This window comes from Gavia stellata, chromosome 11 (assembly GCF_030936135.1).
Source record: "Gavia stellata isolate bGavSte3 chromosome 11, bGavSte3.hap2, whole genome shotgun sequence".
NCBI lineage: Eukaryota > Metazoa > Chordata > Aves > Gaviiformes > Gaviidae > Gavia > Gavia stellata.
Genome location: NC_082604.1, coordinates 23580554 through 23598674, shown reverse-complemented (window position 1 = coordinate 23598674; position 18121 = coordinate 23580554). Strand labels below are relative to the sequence as shown.

The 18121-nt window shown below is 38.5% G+C and overlaps 1 protein-coding gene across 8 annotated transcripts in view; it reads left to right on the top strand.

Moving 5' to 3' along the window:
• Positions 1-18121, top strand: part of NLGN1 (neuroligin 1) — a 312118-nt gene that overhangs the window by 157119 nt on the left and 136878 nt on the right. The window lies entirely within an intron of this gene.

Sequence of the window (18121 nt, the reverse complement as noted above, 5' to 3'; positions counted from 1 at the left end):
GCTTGCTCTGGTTTGCACGTCTCAGTTGAGTTGGGTTTGGTTTGCTACCGTCAACAGACACTAAACCCAAATCGGCATACAGCCTTTTCGGTCTGAACTGTAAAAGGTCTTTGACTATTTCTCCTCTGTTTCTACCCAAAAGGTTAAATTCTGTAGGACTGAAACTTTCTTTTTAGCAATATTATTTTCCTTTGAATATTTATGGTTAAGATGCAGCACAGAGCATTCCAGTTTCTCATTCTTTCCCCTCTGGAGTTTTGAAACTCCTGAACAATGTTGGAGCTACTGTTTTGGGGTTTCTTTTTAATTCTGTATTACTACATGAAGCACATTATTCATCTTTATATTGCACCAAAACGCTCAATTTTAATTAACTTCTTTAAGGACTTCATTCTGTACCCATTGACGTTAATTAAGACGTTCCATTGGCTTTAGCTATCAGTCACTGCATTTGCTTGGGGCTAGAATCACCCAGGGGAGAGTTACAGAATTAGCCACTGAAATATCTTAAGCCAAGAAGGTGAGTCTGAACTACCACCTGCCTTAGAACACACGGCTGCTTGATTCAGGACTGCCAGGAGGGCTCTACTTGTGCAGCATCTGAAGCCTAGGGCACGGAGAAGCATCTTTTAAGGGGCTAGTGGTGGACAGAGAGGCTGCCTGGGAGGTTCAGGACTGTAGTTTATCAGCCTCCACAGTCTGAGGGGCTCAGTTTGAGGGCTGCACCATATGTAGTTGCTGAGTGTACCCCAGCTTTTTCCCCTTTCTCAGTTGCCATCTGATATTGTAGTGGTCTGCATGGTCTGCTGAGCTCTTGTGGCTGGTGTGTGAGAAGCTCAGGGTCTGTGTACAGGTAGGAAATACCTTATGTGAGCCCAGCAGAAGGTAAGGAAGAGGAGCCTCATTTTAATAGTTAGGGCCTTTACCTGGGAAAGACTAGATTGAGTTTCAGTCTGAGTTTACTGTTGTTACTGTGGGTTGAAAAGCCATTGGGCAAAATAAAAAAAGAATCCTGGCAACAAAGACCAGAGCTTGTGGCTCACTTGTTGAGGGGGAACAGTTTTGCACAGAACCGGAGTTACTGCCTCCAGAGTGAAGCAGCCAGTGTTTTTCCTTCGTTCAGTTTTTGGTGTTAAGTGGTAAAAGTTCATCTAAGTCTTTCTTGGATCTGACTGCAGATCAAAGTATATTGCATCTTGGATGATGCACGTTGCCTAAATATTTAGAAAGGTACAGCCTTCGAAGACCAGTGGCATGGGCACATTGCTTTTCATGGAAATCTGTGGTTACTTTTTTAGTATCCCTTCTTTTAATAGTAGCAGATGGAATTTTTGTCTTGCTGTGCTAAGAAAGTGAAAACCTCTTGTGTGCATGTTTGTGTATACTTGTGTGCCTGTGTAAATAACCTAATTTTAAGAAATGAACAGAGCAATCTGTCCTCTTTGCGAGTTACTAAAGGGAATTTGCATTTCATATATACTCTTAAGTTTGCATATAGAACAAAATAGCAAAAAGTAAGACAGTACTTATCCTAGGCAGCAGCGATAATTGTTTTATCTCTTTGTCCAGGTATTTTCTGCCACATAACACACTGAGCTACAGCTTGTATTTTTATTATTTTTTTCAATTATTTTTATTGCATAACTGCACAAATCCACACTTCTAAGCAGGCTGGTAACTTTCTTCAACTGAGATCATACAGAAGCAACAGCAGTTGCTTAAGTATATGTAGCTTACAAATATTTTTTGAAAGTGTATTTAGCAAGTGATGCCTATTTTGGAAAATACTGAGAACTTCATCTACTGCATATGGTTGATCACACAGTTAGCTTTTTTTAAAACATTGAAATTATTCTGTGGTTATTGTTTATTTCCTTTATTCATTAACAGATTAGCTGTTTTTTAAAGCAATGCCAGATGAATTAAGCAAGAGGGCAGAATAAAGTCTAAGCCTGTACTATTTTTGTCCAATGCTCATTAATCAAATGCATTTGGAAACAAACAGTGGCCTTCATTCACTTACCCAGTATTATGCTGATGGAATTCCATCAAATTCTGAGGAGGTTTCTCTCACTTACACCATCGTGAGTAAAGAGGAAAATGAGGTCTTGCATCTCTCTAGCAAAATGCAATTTGTTTGCCAGAAAGGCTGGATAAAATGTAGATATCACACAGGCAATATGCCTCTAGCTGCTGTGCTTACCACAAGCAGCTCAAAGAGAATTATTTAATCCTTGTTTGCATAGTAACTTCTGATAAATAATTCAAGAATGTATGGCCTAAAGTTTTTTTTTTTTTTAAGGCAGTGCCTGAGGGAGAAACACAATTCTGTTCCAGTTTTAACAAGGAACCAGGAACCCCAGCAGAGTTGTTAGAGCTGTATTCAAGCTCTTCGGACAGGTTTTGGTGTAAAAGGTACAGTGAAATGCACAAGAGGACTTCAAGATATTTCATGGGGAGTTGTCACAAGAGGAAATACACCTCTGTGCAATGCAAATACTGTGTGTTCATAGTGTGAGAGGAAACTAGCAGGCTGGAAGATACGTCTTTAGTAACAGGACTTAATAGTGTAATCCATTAAATCGGTGATGTTCTGAAAAAGAATTTTTTTTTTAGCCTTGTTGCAACAAGATGCTTAATACAGGCTTGCTGACAGTAAGTGCTTAAAATTGGTTTCTCTCTTCCCTTCCCCCCCCCCCCCCCCCCGGTTATCTTTAACATGTTAAAGTGATCCTGATTAAGGAATGAAAATGGTATCATTATCTTTGGCTACTTTTTTCTTCATATTTTGTATTTGTGGGAAATTAATTATTTATAAGACCAAAACAATTCTGTTAACCAACATAATAACTTTAATTTATCTCTGTCAGATGGATTCTGATACCCTTATTACTTGTGTCTGTTTACTGCAATGGGGTTTGCTTTGAGTTAATACATAGCTGAATGTGAATAAGGAGGCTGAATCTGGTCCTTACATCATTGATCTGGAAGGGAAAAAAAAGTAATTGTTATTGCTGGCAACCTGGGGATATCATTGCAATTGGAAAACTATTTGTTCCTAGTCTATCGTGGTTTTTGACATCCATACCTACAGTACCATGTACAAACCTTGTATTTACTAATTAGAATAGCAATCAACAGCTGCTTCTTTGGATTTAGAGCAAAATCCTGTTTGTTCTCATCCAATTCTCTGACCTGAATTTTGTTTGGTTTGTGTTGAAAGAGTATGGTCATATAAAACTCTCCTACATCAAGAGTATGGTCATATAAAACTCTCCTACATCAACCCTGTTTTTGCTTCTCTATACGAAATACACAAAAACGAGTAAAGGCGACATTGACTTTCCTAACAGAAGGATATATAAAAGCTAATCTCGAACAATTTTCCTGAAGTTTTCAACTTCTTAGCAAGTGCAACAGCATGGTCATTTCCAGACTGTTGTACTCTGTAGGCAATTCTGATTTATATTTCATCTACTTCAAAATAGATATTTGTAAAGATGGATGTTAAGTAAAACTTCATAACAAGCAAAATACTATTTTCATGCTGGTGATACATACCTTTTACAGGAATTGTTGCTGGATGTATTTTTGATTGGCTTTTATCCCATTCTAATCCTAATATTATGCAGAAAAAGTGAGTTAACACTGGAGTTTTATTGGCTAGATAGAAAGAGAGAGTCTCAGGAATGTACTGTTTGTTCTTATCTGATGCAAATAAATGCCCTAGATTTTTTTTGAGTGCTTTTAATCTTTTGTTAGGGTGCCTGATTTTCACGAACCTTTGAATGGAAGTAAGCAATTTGGCAAGAAATTAGGTATTCTTGCAGAAGGCTCATAAATGAAAAAAGTGCAAATGTGGCAGAAGGACAAAGTGAAATGTGAATGTAATATTTGTTCAAACATTTTGCCAGGCTCTCCCAGACAGGCTGTTAAAATGCAAGTGTGGATGACAGCTGTGTTATCTCCAGGTCAGGTTGATTTTTATTTGAAAACCTGTTTTTATTCTATGTCGGTGATTTGGCTGTTTGAATTTCAACGAGGAGAAGCAGTATGGGTACCATGCCTCATGTTCAGTTTTTCCCAGTGTGTTTATCTGCAGAATTCCCATTGAGACTCTTCTGTTGCAATGTTCCCTGGAAAATCCTTTATTATCTCATGCTGTGCTCCTTTCAAACCTGAGGTGTAACAATACCATTTTAATCTCTCTGTCAGTTGATGGCAGAAGATCAATGCTGTAAAATTGTATATTAATATAAACCTCTGTGTGTCTTATTTGGCGTTTGTATTATTTCTATCTTTCTGATTATATAGAGGAAATCTGTCACAGGATCCAGTTACACCCATAAATGACTTTACAGTCTTATTCTTTTCAGGTCCTGCCTGCCGCATCATGTAGTCTTGATCAGTAAGACATTATACCTGTACCTACTCTTAAGTATTAGAGGTACCGTTGAGTTCAGGAACTAGATGTCTCCAAGCACTTTTATGAATTGGAGCATATGTGAAGAAGGCACGTTTGCTGCCTAGCTCTGATTTTTATTTGCAGAAAGCATGTTTTATTCTGGAGAAAGTCCAACCTTGATAACTTGGAAATGAGACTGTATCTCAAAAAGCTTGTACTTTAAGAACCAACACTTGGCTTTGCGTATAGTTATATTGGCAGCAATGATGTTGATACCACACGTTGTTCACAGTACCAAGACCTAATTTTCCCAATAACAGGAAAGCATAGGGAAAAATAGTCATAATGTGACAACGGTACCTGTTTTGACATGAAGCCATAAAGATGGTTTGAAGGGAAATACAGATTATTTACTTATTTATTAAATGTAGAACTTCATGTCAAAGTGTAATTTTAGCAGTATCAACGACTTGCAATTCCATTGTCCATTATGCAAGTGTTGAGCTTATCAGGGATCACACATTGGCTAATGTTTTGGTAGCTCATGACTTTCATCTCCTGATTCTCATGCATGTTTTAATTGGGGTTTGGACAACCTGATGCATCTTCTGCATCCATCAAGTACAGATCTGTAGTGAAGGTGAGGGCTCGGGTGGCTAAATGCAAGTCACTATGGGTTAACATGTTACCAAGTACTTTGGAGTCCTGTGCCTAGACTTGCACCATTTTGAATGCCAAGTAAATCATGTTTGTTTTTAAACTCTTCATTTTACTTTGCATTAGCCATAGGCTAGGAATGGGAAAATAGCCAATTGCTCTCTGGCTCAAGTGACATGCTGCAACTCACTTCTGCCTGAGTATTTGATGTTTAAGTCATCACCCAAAGGACAAAGCAATGTTCATGTACAAAAAAGTGTATCTTGCATTAGGAAGGAAGAATACATTTTTAACAGAAATTCCAAGCACAACTGAGGGTAATCTGCTTTAACTGTACAATTACAATTGGAACATTAAAATTTATAATTCTTCCATAAATAACTACAATGCACAGGTATTGTGAAGCACTATTCTGATACACCCTGTCAAGGGAATGATGTGGTCTGCAGGCTCCAACTGTTGAACTTGGATAACAGTTTTCTCTTTAGTCTTAGCTTTAAAAAAATTAAAAGCCTTCCCCATGTGATAGAAAATACTGAAGTAGCAAGAATTAAGCTATTCTGAACTGTGAACTTACAAAATGAACGTTTATTGCAATTTGAAAGTCAGATTATATTGTATAATTTGCATCAGAAATATTTCTAGAGCTGACAAATGACAATGCCCAGTTTGCCCAGTTGTTTTTTATTTCATGTGGAAATTCTTTACTCTTACTTCTGTGGACTTTCTACCCAGCAGGTTATAAAATGGAAGTGCTGCCTCTTTCATACTGAAACCCCATGAGTGTAATGTGTGTCTCGCCCTTCAGAAAAGGTGGTGGGTTTTTTTATATATTGTATCATAGAATGGTTTGAGTTGGAAGGGACCTTAGAGATCATCTAGTTCCAACCCCCCTGCCATGGGCAGGGACACCTTCCACTAGACCAGGTTGCTCAAAGCCCCGTCCAACCTGGCCTTGAACACTTCCAGGGTTGGGGCATCCACAGCTTCTCTGGGCAACCTGTTCCAGTGCCTCACCACCCTCATGGAGAAGAATTTCTTCCTCAGATCTAATCTAAATCTACCCTCTTTCAGCTTAAAGCCATTACCCCTCGTCCTATCACTACTTGCCCTTGTAAAAAGTCCCTCTCCAGCTTTCTTGTAGGCCCCTTCAGGTTCTGGAAGGCTGCTAGAAGGTCTCCCTGGAGCCTTCTCTTCCCTAGGCTGAACAACCCCAACTCTCTCAGCCTGTCTTCATGGGAGAGGTGCTCCAGCCCTCTGATCATCTTTGTGGCCCTCCTCTGGACTTGCTCCAACAGGTCTGTGTCCTTCTTTTGTTGGGGGTCTCAGAGCTGAGTGCAGTACTCCACGTGGGGTCTCATGAGAGCAGAGTAGAGGGGGAGAATCACTTCCCTTGACCTGCTGGTCATGCTTTTGATGCAGCCCAGGATACAGTTGGCTTTCTGGGCTGCAAGTGCACACTGCTGGCTCATGTTGAGCTTCTCATCAACCAAAAACCCCCAAGTCCTTTTCCTCAAGGCTTCTCTCAATCCATTCTCTGCCCAGCCTGTATTTGTGCTTGGGATTGCCCCGGCCCACGTGCAGGACCTCACATTTGACCTTGTTGAACTTCATGAGGTTTGCATGGGCCCACCTCTCAAGCCTGTCAAGGTCCTTCTGGATGCCATCCCTTCCCTCCAGCATGTTGACCGCACAACGTAGCTGTGTGCGAAATGTTTGGGTCACTTATCTGTTTCAGAATAAAGGAACTTGGTAGTCTCTGAACATGGGTAGTTGTGTGTATACTTTTTAATAAAACTTGATCTGCTTACCCCTGCTTTTGCAAGTGCAAAATTGAAGTTAGTAAAGAGAGGGATACAGATGTTCATAGTTTTCCATGTTTGTTGCAATGGAGTAACTTCTTTAAGTGATTGTTGCCACCTGGGAGAAAGGTTTGGCATTTCTGGACCTGGGAAAAAATTGACAAGATGGCCTGGCAGTGCTGACCCCATGCATCACTGTTATTGGGATCAACAGCCTCTGATCAGTGCCTACAGAAGAAGAAACCTCAGAGTTAACACTGCTGTTTATCAGGTTTTGTATGGTTCTAATGAAGGTCTTGTCTTGTGATCACTTATGCAAGTGAGTAATTTTATTCACGCCAGTGATCTCAGTGACTTCAGGGAGACTACTCACAGTGCTTTGCTGACTTGAGGCTGCCATGTGTAAATTCTGGCTGCTGGAAGTTTTACAATTATGTATTTTTTAATTAAATATTGCATATCAAAAAATATAAATTATACTTCTCCAGAGCCAAAGAATGATATGATACATGAAGTTACTCAGGTGAAGGTGCTAAAGTTGTAGGAAGAACTGTCATCTTATTATCTAAGTGACATCGATTTGTGTGGCTAACATTTTAGTAATAAAAAGCAAAATGTAAATCTGTAGCCTGCTGTGAAGGGAAGTCTACAGTTTCAATGAATGCTGCAGAATCTACTCATAAATATTCATTAAACAGTGCCTTACTGAAAATGAAACTTAACTACTTAAGGTAATGGAATAAAAGTAGTTGAGAAGCTTTCAGACATGTTCAAAAACAGGATAGGAAAGAGATAGGGTAAGTAGGATAAAGTTTGACTTCCTTTTTGGTCTTAAAATATAGAATAAAAGCACTATAGGGTTAACAGTGCTGAAATGCCTTGTCTCACAGCTAGGGAAGCCATATTTGCTTTTGATGGAAAAGCAATAGAATTTCTGCCTCCCTGGACACGTGTGTCCAGTTACATGTTCCACGGATTACGACTTCAGGATTTTTACTTGTTTACATCAAGAAAAGTAAGTGAAGTGTTATGTAGCTCATCATTCAGAAACAGCAAGGTTGCTCTTACTTTTACTTTTTTAATTTTTATTAACATCCCAAGAAATAGCAGTTGGAGTAGAGGATGAATAAAATAGGCTCTACTGCAGATGGAAGTGACTATGACTCTTCGTTTTCTTCACATGACAGTAATTATGTCTTTTCACACCATTGCTTTCCAGCACAAAGGTGATGCATGCTGAGGATGCCTCATTCTATGAGTAAGCCCGTGACTGGCCAGTATGAAATGAGTGAGGGAAATGCTCATGAGTTGAATTGCTCATGCACAGCTCCCTCAAAGTCAGTGACAGTTGGTGATCATCCCACCTAGTTTGAGGTGCTTTGCTGAGGTATCCAGATAAGGAGCTTGGTGGCCCCAATCTCACCACATGGCCAGTGGAAATGAGGTGAGCCCAAGCCACCTGGGGCTGCTGTTGTCTTTCCACCAATTATACAGGGACACTGCAGCAAGTGTGCTCTGATATTTGATTACTCGGTGTGTTGAAAGTGGCCTTTAGTGCCTGCAGGGATAATGCATTTACTGTATCTCAGGCTATGCTGCATATTTAACCAGATGGCATTTCTGAAAGTTTTGACAGGATCCTGAGTTAGCCACAGCTTTGAAATGTAACTGCCAGCACTGTTTCCTTAAAATAAGTATGCTTGACAGATACTCCTGGGCTTCTAATCTCTAGAGCTTGGTTTTTTCAGAAAAGGGTAGCTTTTGAAATAGGGAGAACTCTGATCTGCAGGATGAGCCAGATACAAATAAAAGATTAGAAAAGCAAATTTCTTTCTGCCCACTGTGCCCTTGAATGAGAGGTCTTTCCTTCTGCTTTCTCAAGTCCCGCAGTTTTCAGTGGCTCCATGGGTTAACCTGTGCAAAATTTGGGTTCCCAGGTAAACATACTTCTCTCTGTCCCCTGAGAGCTGGAGGTAGTTCTGCTCCCTGCTTGTCTTGGGAATCCCAGGGCCTTGGGCTATTGGTGCCTCCCATGCTCTTCCTGCTGCATTTTGTGCTCCAGAAGATCTCCAAGCTGAGAAATCTCTTCTTCCATTCTGAGTGCAATAACCTGAAAAAAGACAAAAAGGGCAGTCTTTTTAACACAATGTGACATTGAGCTTTTCCATAGCTGCCTCCCCTAAATTACAGCCAGTGTCTCTTGAGAAGCAGCCAGGATAGGTGGCAGAGCAGCTCCTCAAGTAAACCTAGGCACAGACACTTGGAAAAGTCAGGACTGATTTGGATTGAGATGGTCTTCTGCTGCCAAATCAACCTTATGGATGTTCTCATCCCATTTGTGAAAGGACCATGTGAGGGAGCTGAATCTTGAAAATATTTTGGACAAATTTGTGGTGTCTCCTTGGTTAAATTGAGTAATTTTACCCTGCTTGACTCAAATGTTGGCTGCCTGTTTGAAGAACAGGTGGAGTCAGTGTTTCCCTAACGTCCCGTAGAGTTAGCATTGCTGTAGTGTGTTACATTAAATCCTTTCCTGATGCCTTCATGGCTTGTTTAGTCTGTGTTTAGATAAATGATGCACATATTGTATCAAGCTATATCCGGAAATAGTAAAGAAAATGCTTGTCTTCCATATAGCTAAATTAATAACATACAGGATTTAGTATGTATTAAACCATTACTGCCTTTTTTTTGACATAAACTATAAGTAAATATTACATGTTTGCATACCATATAACCACTTAATTATTTAAGAAGCTGCTTTGGCTAAAAACTCTAAGTACATCTAATTAAACGTTGCGAGGCAAAGCAATTTTATTCTTGGTTTAAAAAAAAAGGAAAAAAGGCTTACATAAGGGATTAATTATGGACAATATTTCAGTAAAACATCTGTTACTGTATTTATTATGTTATTTTTAAAAATAATTCCCTAAGAATGAGGAATATGAAGGCTTTTTTTTTAAAAAAAAAAAAAAGGGAGGGGGAAACCCAAACCAAGTTGATGTTGGTAATATCGAGTGGTAATACCACAGTATTGGTAATGAAAGTGCAATCGCAAAGATGCTATTGTGGGGGTGGGCTTTGACTTCTTCCAAACGTTGTGTAAGTCAGGAGAGTACTGAACGCAGAAGACACATGGTAGTGTCACCATGAAGAGAATTAAGTTCAGTTTCTATTTAAAACTCATTTACTGTTTTGCTGCCTGAGCTGTAGCAAGGGGAGGGTATGAGGTCTACAAACTGGGGACAGATAGAACAAATCCCTGATGGCAGCTTTTGCTATTTTTGCTATTGCTGTTGCCACTGCCCGGGCAGAGGACTCGTGTCTGCAGTAGCTCTCGAAAAAGCATGGAAGGGGTAGGACGAAGTCCTGAGGCAGTGGAGGAGTAGCTCCTGGTAGGGATTATCAAAATGTCTTTCTTGAGATCTGACGGCAGCCGGCTCTGAAGTGTCATACGGCAACTTAGTGCATTGATGTGTTATGCTTCCTATTCCATAACAGTACCTACATATTGGAAATGAACTTTATTTTTTGAAAGCTTTGTCTAAGTTTTTTTATTTTCTTCTGTTTTAATCTTGTAGTATTCTTTGAAAAACATTGCTAAATACACAACCTGCAAACCTTTGCAAAACAAGCTTCTGTAACTTCAAATGTTAGACATGATATGCCAAATTCTTTCTCTCTCTCTCTGTATGTCTTCCTCAAAAAAATTAAGGGGGGCCAAGGGGGAACCCATGAGGATACATACACTGAGACATATCTAGAATTACAGATGTGGTATTTTGAATCCTTAATTATTAGTCTATGCTCAAAATTAGTGTGTCAGTTTCTACTGTCCTTTGGAAATTTGATGCTATCACTTCAAAATAAAGAATCACAGATGTTGAAATTATTAGAATAAATTCGTTCAAGTAGCAGTCATCATCTTTTTCCTGTCTCTCGAGAAGAGAGTATTACTCATTTTTTGAAGTCTTCTTTTGGTCATTGATTTGTTTACCTGCAGAGCTGCCATTGTAGCTTACTTGTTGATTGTAACGTTCTACCTAAAGTTTCTGAATTGCCATTCTCAGCTGAAGATGTATCACAAGATTGAACAAATGACCTTTATGGTGTAATAACATGCTTTAGCCATCAGGAATTAGTGTCTTGCATCTATCATTCCTGCAGACCTTAAGGTATGGGCCTAGTTCTGTAGTGCCATTCCTGTAGTAACTTTACAGCCTTGAGAGAGACACTTCTCTCTTCAGTGCAGTTATGACTGAAATGGGTACCATCGTGTGTTATGTAGGTGGTAGAATAACAAAATTTTATTTTTGAACTAGCTATATCCTTATTGACCTTATCTTTACTATTGTTTTTTCACTGAAGTTCTTATTTAGCCTAATTGTTACTCTGTGAATAATCTTGTGTTTGGATAAAGCAAGAAAGCTAAAGGCTTGAGAACTTAGTCTGAGGCTTTGCAGAAATAATTAAAAGACTATACAAAACTACTGTACACAGTAGGATGTTTTGTTACTCTAGAAACTTAACTCTCAGTTGGCAAGAGAAATATGTACTTATTGGTTCACAGAACAATTAGGTGCTTTTAATAATGCACTTACAAAACTTTACATGCTATAGCTGATAAAAAGGAAGTTACTTTTCTAAGCAGTTGTAAGTGAAAGACAAGGCTTTTATCTGCAGCAATTTACAATGTATACAGTAATAGAAAACAGTGATTCACAATAAGAACTTCAAAGTATCTGATTTAGGCTTCTAATTTTCAAGTTGAGAGAGTTTAGCATTCACAAATGAAGATTTTCATTCGTGTAGACTGATCTTTTAAGTTCATTAAGGTACACAGGCCCTAGGATGATATCGGCAAGCCTTCTGATTGTCAGTTGTTCCTTAATAGAGGTGTGATGTTGGCAAGGAATACTGAAATGAATGTTGCCAAAAGTCATTACTTGTGCCTCACCTGGGAAAGCACTGTTAAAATTAGGAGTAATTTTGTGGAGGAAGTGACAGAATGCTACAAGCTCTGACTGTAATTGGAAGAGAAACTAGTAATGTTGCATCAGTATTTGTCATAAATGGCCAGCTGAAACAAATTTGAATGTGCTGTTCCAGACCATTCTGGCATGTTAGTTCAGATCATAACAGCACATCCTCTGTATGTTAAGGACAGCACAAAAGGATGAGGTAACGCTTCTGAAGACACAGACTGATGCTGGGCTTTGTGAAGAGGCATGATAAAAATGTCTCATCCTACAGTGCATAAAATAAGGAGAATTGCTCTCCCAGTACTTGTAGGGTGCCCATCTCATTGTCTTCAGGGTAAAAGCCATGTGGGCAGGCCAACCATGCCCTTACCCTCATATTGTTTTCATGCATCAGTTATACAGCCCTATTTATAAGAATTGTTAAATATAATTTTTGTCTTTGCCATAGCTGTGCCCACTCGCTGCTTGTGCACTCTCGGGTGTGCTGTAGGAGGTGTTAAATCTCTAGCTAAGTAGGTTTTAAAACTCACTTACTGCCTCTTAGAGATCCCTGTTGCACCAGTCACCTCCGTTACCATCCCCATAGCTAGCTTGCTAGCGTCTGGATTTAAATCAAAACTTGTGAAGAGTTGCAGTGAGTTTACATCAAATGTCATAGCCCAAGAGTTGTATATCATACAATCTGAGGACCTGCTTTTCTGAAAGGATACTAGTCAGTTCTTTCACTTCACAGTGAAAGTTTTTTCAATAATTTATCTAATCTTTGAGCCTGAAGGAAGAGAAAGACTGAGAATAAAGTACACCTATGGATTCATCACAGAGACTGAACAGTCAAAAGCAGTGAGAAATATCAAAGGACAGTCTTATTTACAGCTAATGCTAATTTCGGGACAGTTAGACTGCCGATGACATTATTGGTATGTTTATTTGAATCTGAAATGTAGATGTTACTTAGTTTGAGAACATATTGTGTGTGAATGTGTGGGCATCAATAGCATTGTGATTTGCATTCAAGTGAAAGGAAAACCGAACAAAGAAAGAGTGAGTCACCTTAAAACCAGGGGAGAATGACAGTGGAAAAACGTGGATAAATATCTATAACAATAGACAGAAGTCAGAGAGAGGGTGTCCCATTGACAATAATACTATGTTTTTATTTCCGTAAGGGAATGAGAACACAATTGGACATTCATTTGGCTAAAAGACGATTGAACTTGATGCTCTGTGGCCTCTCATAAAAGAGCAAAACATTGTATTTTGCTTAATATTGCTCCACTCGTGTTTTGTTTGGAAACCAGATGTGGGGGAAAAAGGCCACATGCCTCCCACTGATTTTAGAAATGTTACTTCATGTCAGTCTTCTGGAAAGTACCTGCTAAAGCTATCAAACCCCTGAATCAAAAAATGAGGTTTACCTGCAGTCAGTCCAGCCCCTGCGTTTGCTCAGTCCTTCCTGTGGACTGGCTGTCTGCTGTGTGGGAGGGCTCCAGGGCCCTGGAGAAACAGCTTGACCAGAATATGCTGCATTTGCAGCTCCCTTTCATTTCTGATGTTGCAGTTCATCAGTGTGAAAACCTGTAGCTGCAACAGCTTATTAAATGTGTAGTTCTTAGAGCCATTCTCTGTAAAATGGTTTGGTACATCTGTAAAATAAACAGAAAAATATACAACACTAATAACTAGAAATATTTTAAAAGTCTGGGCAAAAATCAATGCAGGACTTAGTTTTGATTGTATCCCCTCAAATAAAATTTTACATATCTCGGATGTAATGCCTAACATAAATCTAATGTTTGTGTTCATAAGAAAATACTAATTAACAAGGTGGGATAACTGTCTACATCTTTTTTCTTCCATTGAGTATCAAGAGAATAAAACAAAGTAGCTCTTAATATCTTCTCATCCAATTACATTTATCTCTGGCTAAAATTATTCATTGATCACTAATCACTGGTAGTTGTTTACACACAACAGTGTTCGCATGTAGCATGCAGCATATTGAGGATTATTGCTATCATAGGAGCTAATCGATGAAAACCACTCATGACTCTCTTAATGAGGTGATAGTGAAAGGTTTTTGTTTTGCTGATTGCAGCAACAGATTTGTCAAAACAGACATAGCTGTTCACAGCCAGCAGGAAAATGGTTTTCAGCATTAGATCGCAGACACCATTTTTCTCTTTCTCTATAATAATATTAAAGTTGAAAAACGATTATTCCAGTCCCCCTTTATTAAACAAGCTATTACAAAGCAAGTGAAGGATTTCTGCACCTTCAATTTTCCACCTAATAATAGTAAAATATATCCATTGTTGCCTTGACAATATTAATGCTATTTTTTTTCCCCCAATGCTTAAAGCAAGGAGTCTCACCATTTTCTTTGCCAGCTTGAAACAAATTGCAGCTTTAGATTTTTAATATTAAAGACAGGGCTTTTTAGTGGTTTTCACTGTGATTAGTTAATTCACAGGCTTGATATTCACCGGTAGACTAGACAGAGAATTTAACTAAGTTCACAATAGCCTTTGGATTATTCTTGATAATACCAATATTTTGCACTGAGGCATATCTGTTAACTCTAGAAATCCAAGATACCTTAAAATAAAAATGTCAGATATTAGGCATTTAGGCAGACTTAATGCCATTCGCCTACATTTTTTTTTTCCTAGTTTATTGTGTTGTATTTCTGCCATTAAAGCTTCAGACACCCTGGCTCTGGTATTTTTGGAGGTGCTGTGTTCTCAAAGCTCTGCTGATTTATTAGAGAACGGTGAATTCAGCATCCCTAAAAATAGATGATTAAAGTTTTGACTTGGGAGCATGTTCATTTTTGCAGTCAGAAATGGGATGCAGAAATAGCTTTTCCTAGGCACATGTGCTGAATGTCAGGCTACAGCCATAGGCTAGCTCCGTTTCGTCTCCAAACAGTAGGAAATCCAAGATGGAATGATCTTCGTTGGAAGATCCTTTCGATAATTATTTTTAATTATTTATGCTGAAGATATTCCAAATGCAAAAAGAAGCTAAAACTTCTTAGATTATGCAGATTCAAAGAGTCTTTGGGGACATCCATTAATATTTGCATGCTGGATAGTTTGGTGTGCTGCTTCAATTATCTGGAGCTTGATCACTGTGTGTAATCATAATTTGTTCATAAAACTACCCAGGCCTGTCAGCACACTGCCTGAAATTAAGCTGCTTCTGCTTGTGCAGAGCTTATGAAAAATTGAATGGCAGTTCATTTTCACAAAACATGACAAACATAAAAGAAATTATGAATTAATTTTAAACCCTGCTTAGCAGAGTCTTATCAATTTGATGGAGCCCTTTGTCTCACAGAAGTCTGGCATCAGCACTGATATGCTTAATTAGTATCAAGCATCTCAAAATATCTGTGACTGACAGGTTAGATCATTTGGTGTCCTCCCCCAATCTCACCATGAATTGCAGTTTGAAATATAACAGTTTTAGTTAGGGAAGCTGACTAACATAACTTTCACACCTTTACATCAAATTAAACACATGAAAATGGGATTGCTATTGCAGATGAAGCAAAGACTGGCACAACCCATGAAATCAAAGATAAATAAAATCACATTTGCTGCTGTGAAGTCTCTTTAGATCTGAGAGTACAGTGTTCTGGTCTAGGAATATACCTCTGATTTGAACGTGAACATAATGTTTTCATTTAGCATTGGGAAAAATTAACCCATCTGGCACAAGCAATCAGGAGCTTCAAATAGGTTACTAGACACATCCAATAAGCACTTTGGAGGGTGTACAAATTAAAAAATGTTTCTTTTATTCAAGAATTCTGTCTGGATGTGAAGGGTGCCTGGTATCAGTAGGATTTGAAAGCAGTACGTACCTTACACAGTTAATCTCCAAATGATTTTTTTCCAGAAGTATACTGAGGTAAGGGTGTCACTACTGTGAAAATAAGGATTTGTGTCTCAGGCTTTATTTAAAAGGTATTAATAGATATTGTCTCTCTTGTAGAGAAAGGGAGGAAAAGTAGAATAATAATAATTAAGGGTTTTGGAGATAATTGTCTAGATTCTCCTTTTCTCTCATTGAAGTGAAGCCTTGTAATTAATTGCATTGGTTTCCTCAAGGTAATTCCTGAACTGTGATGATGTAACAGGAGCATGACTTGACCTATAGAATTGTAGAATAAGTTTAAAATCTTTAAATGTGTCCTGTCCCTGCATATTTTTAGCAACATCTAGAGAAAAAGGTAGGTATTCAGACAATGTTGCACAAAGTTATGTTTATGGAAGAGCTATTCAAGATGTGTAGTTGAATGTGTAGTTGAATTTGTACTGTAAAATCTTCTGTAGATCCAAGTTTAGCCTAAATCTAACCATGTGGCCATCAAACTACACTTGAGTTTTGAATGCAGATTCTTGCCTGGTGTTGCTCAGATAATCACAATGATGCTGAACTTTTTGTCTTTGATATGTTATGAATCTTTCAATAAAGACAGTCCAATTCTTTATTGATGTTTTCTGGACTTTCAGTAGGGCTTAGCTATGCCTCACACTATTTGCTCCTACTGGCAGGTTTACTATTGGAGTTACTGGGATAATTTGCTGAGGAAGGAGGACAAGTTTAGGCCTGTTTAATGTATTTCTTTTTTATGTGCAAAGAGAGGGAGAAAGAATGAAATTGCCCTCAAGCATCTGAAAGGAGAAATAAGGTAATCTTTTTTCCTCCTCAGCCCTGCAAGCCTGATTTTTTTTTTTCTTATCTTTTTTTTTCCCCCTTTTCTTTTTTCCAAGAGCATCCTGGCTCCGAGAGTCTCTCAGATCAACTTATGTTGAGATTGCACTGGTATAAATGGTTATAGTTTATACACTTGCAATGAGAGTCAGGACTTTGAACAGACAGTATAATAGTTATGATCACGCTGAGGATTACATTGAGGAGATATCTCATAAGTTGTCTACTATCCTGAGCTCTTCATAAACCTTTCTGTGACTTTTATAGTGTACTACTTCTGTGTGTACTTTGGATATTCCAGTTGCACCTGCTGTGGTCTTCACCCTTTTGCTGGGGCAATAAAGTACCTTGGATAAGCAACTTCTTTACATTCCAGGTTGCTCTTTTATCTTCCTTGTAGGCACTTCATATCTGTTTCATCCATTCTGGGGGGTATCTAGGTTTCCTTTTGCTCTTAAAGTGAAAATACTGTAAACTGGAAGAGCACAATCTATTTCAAGAAACCTGGATTCTCTCAGCAGAAGAATATTTTTATGCTGGTAGCTGTGCTCTCCCCAGAGGAACCTCAGCTTAACTCTAAACTCAGTTGTCACTGCTAGTCTTCATTTCTCATAATTTCTAGAATTACTGTACTGTAAAAGTCATTTCGGAAATATCCTTACAGATTAAGACAAAGCTTTTTCTTTTTCTATTATATAGCTGAGAGCGCATTGGTACATCTAAGAAACACGTTAGTGTCAGGGGAAAAATGTTTTTTACTTACCTTACATTTCAAATTTAATAGCTACTGAAAGTATTTACTCATTATGTAGCTACCAGCATAAAAAGCCTATCAAATATGTATCATTGGTAATGAGCATACTGCCTTTTTTTTTTTTAAATTAAATGACAAGAAATGCAGCTAATGAGGCACAGCTAGGCAAATCAGTAGAAAGTGCAAGTTCGCTCCATGTGCTTGGTGTTAAGAACTGAGTCACTCCTTCCTCATCTCAGACCTTTGATTTCCAAGGTCAGTGTAGGGATGGGTCATGCATGTGTTCTTCTGCTCTGAATCTTTGAAAATTTGATGCTCTGCATTTTTAGGGGGGTTTATTTGCCTTTATACATTAAAAACTGCTAGGATCATATGATAGCACAAACATTTTATTTCTCTCAGGCATACGGAATAAAGAAGTTGAAGTTTTCACGTGTATCATTATGAAACATTTGTTACATTCTCAAGGGCATCATGGAAGCTGCATACCTGCTTACAGAAGCTCACCCATCTGAACTCTGTGGGGATGGTTCCTTTTTTGGCAGGAACACACTGGATTTGACTATATTTGCAGGTTGCCTTGATTCTCTACAAATGCTTTGCTGAAAGTGGTTTGTTTTTCCTGCGTCTCTGCAGTAAATTACATGCTTCAGAGTAGTGGTGGGCAATCTAAAATGGTCAGTCGGATGTTTATTATGATTTTGTATGATCTTGAGTGGCGTGTGATTAAAGGGATGATTCTGAAGTGTCACACTGCAGCTTTGTTAATGTACTTGGCAATTTTCAAGTGGTGCTAGTG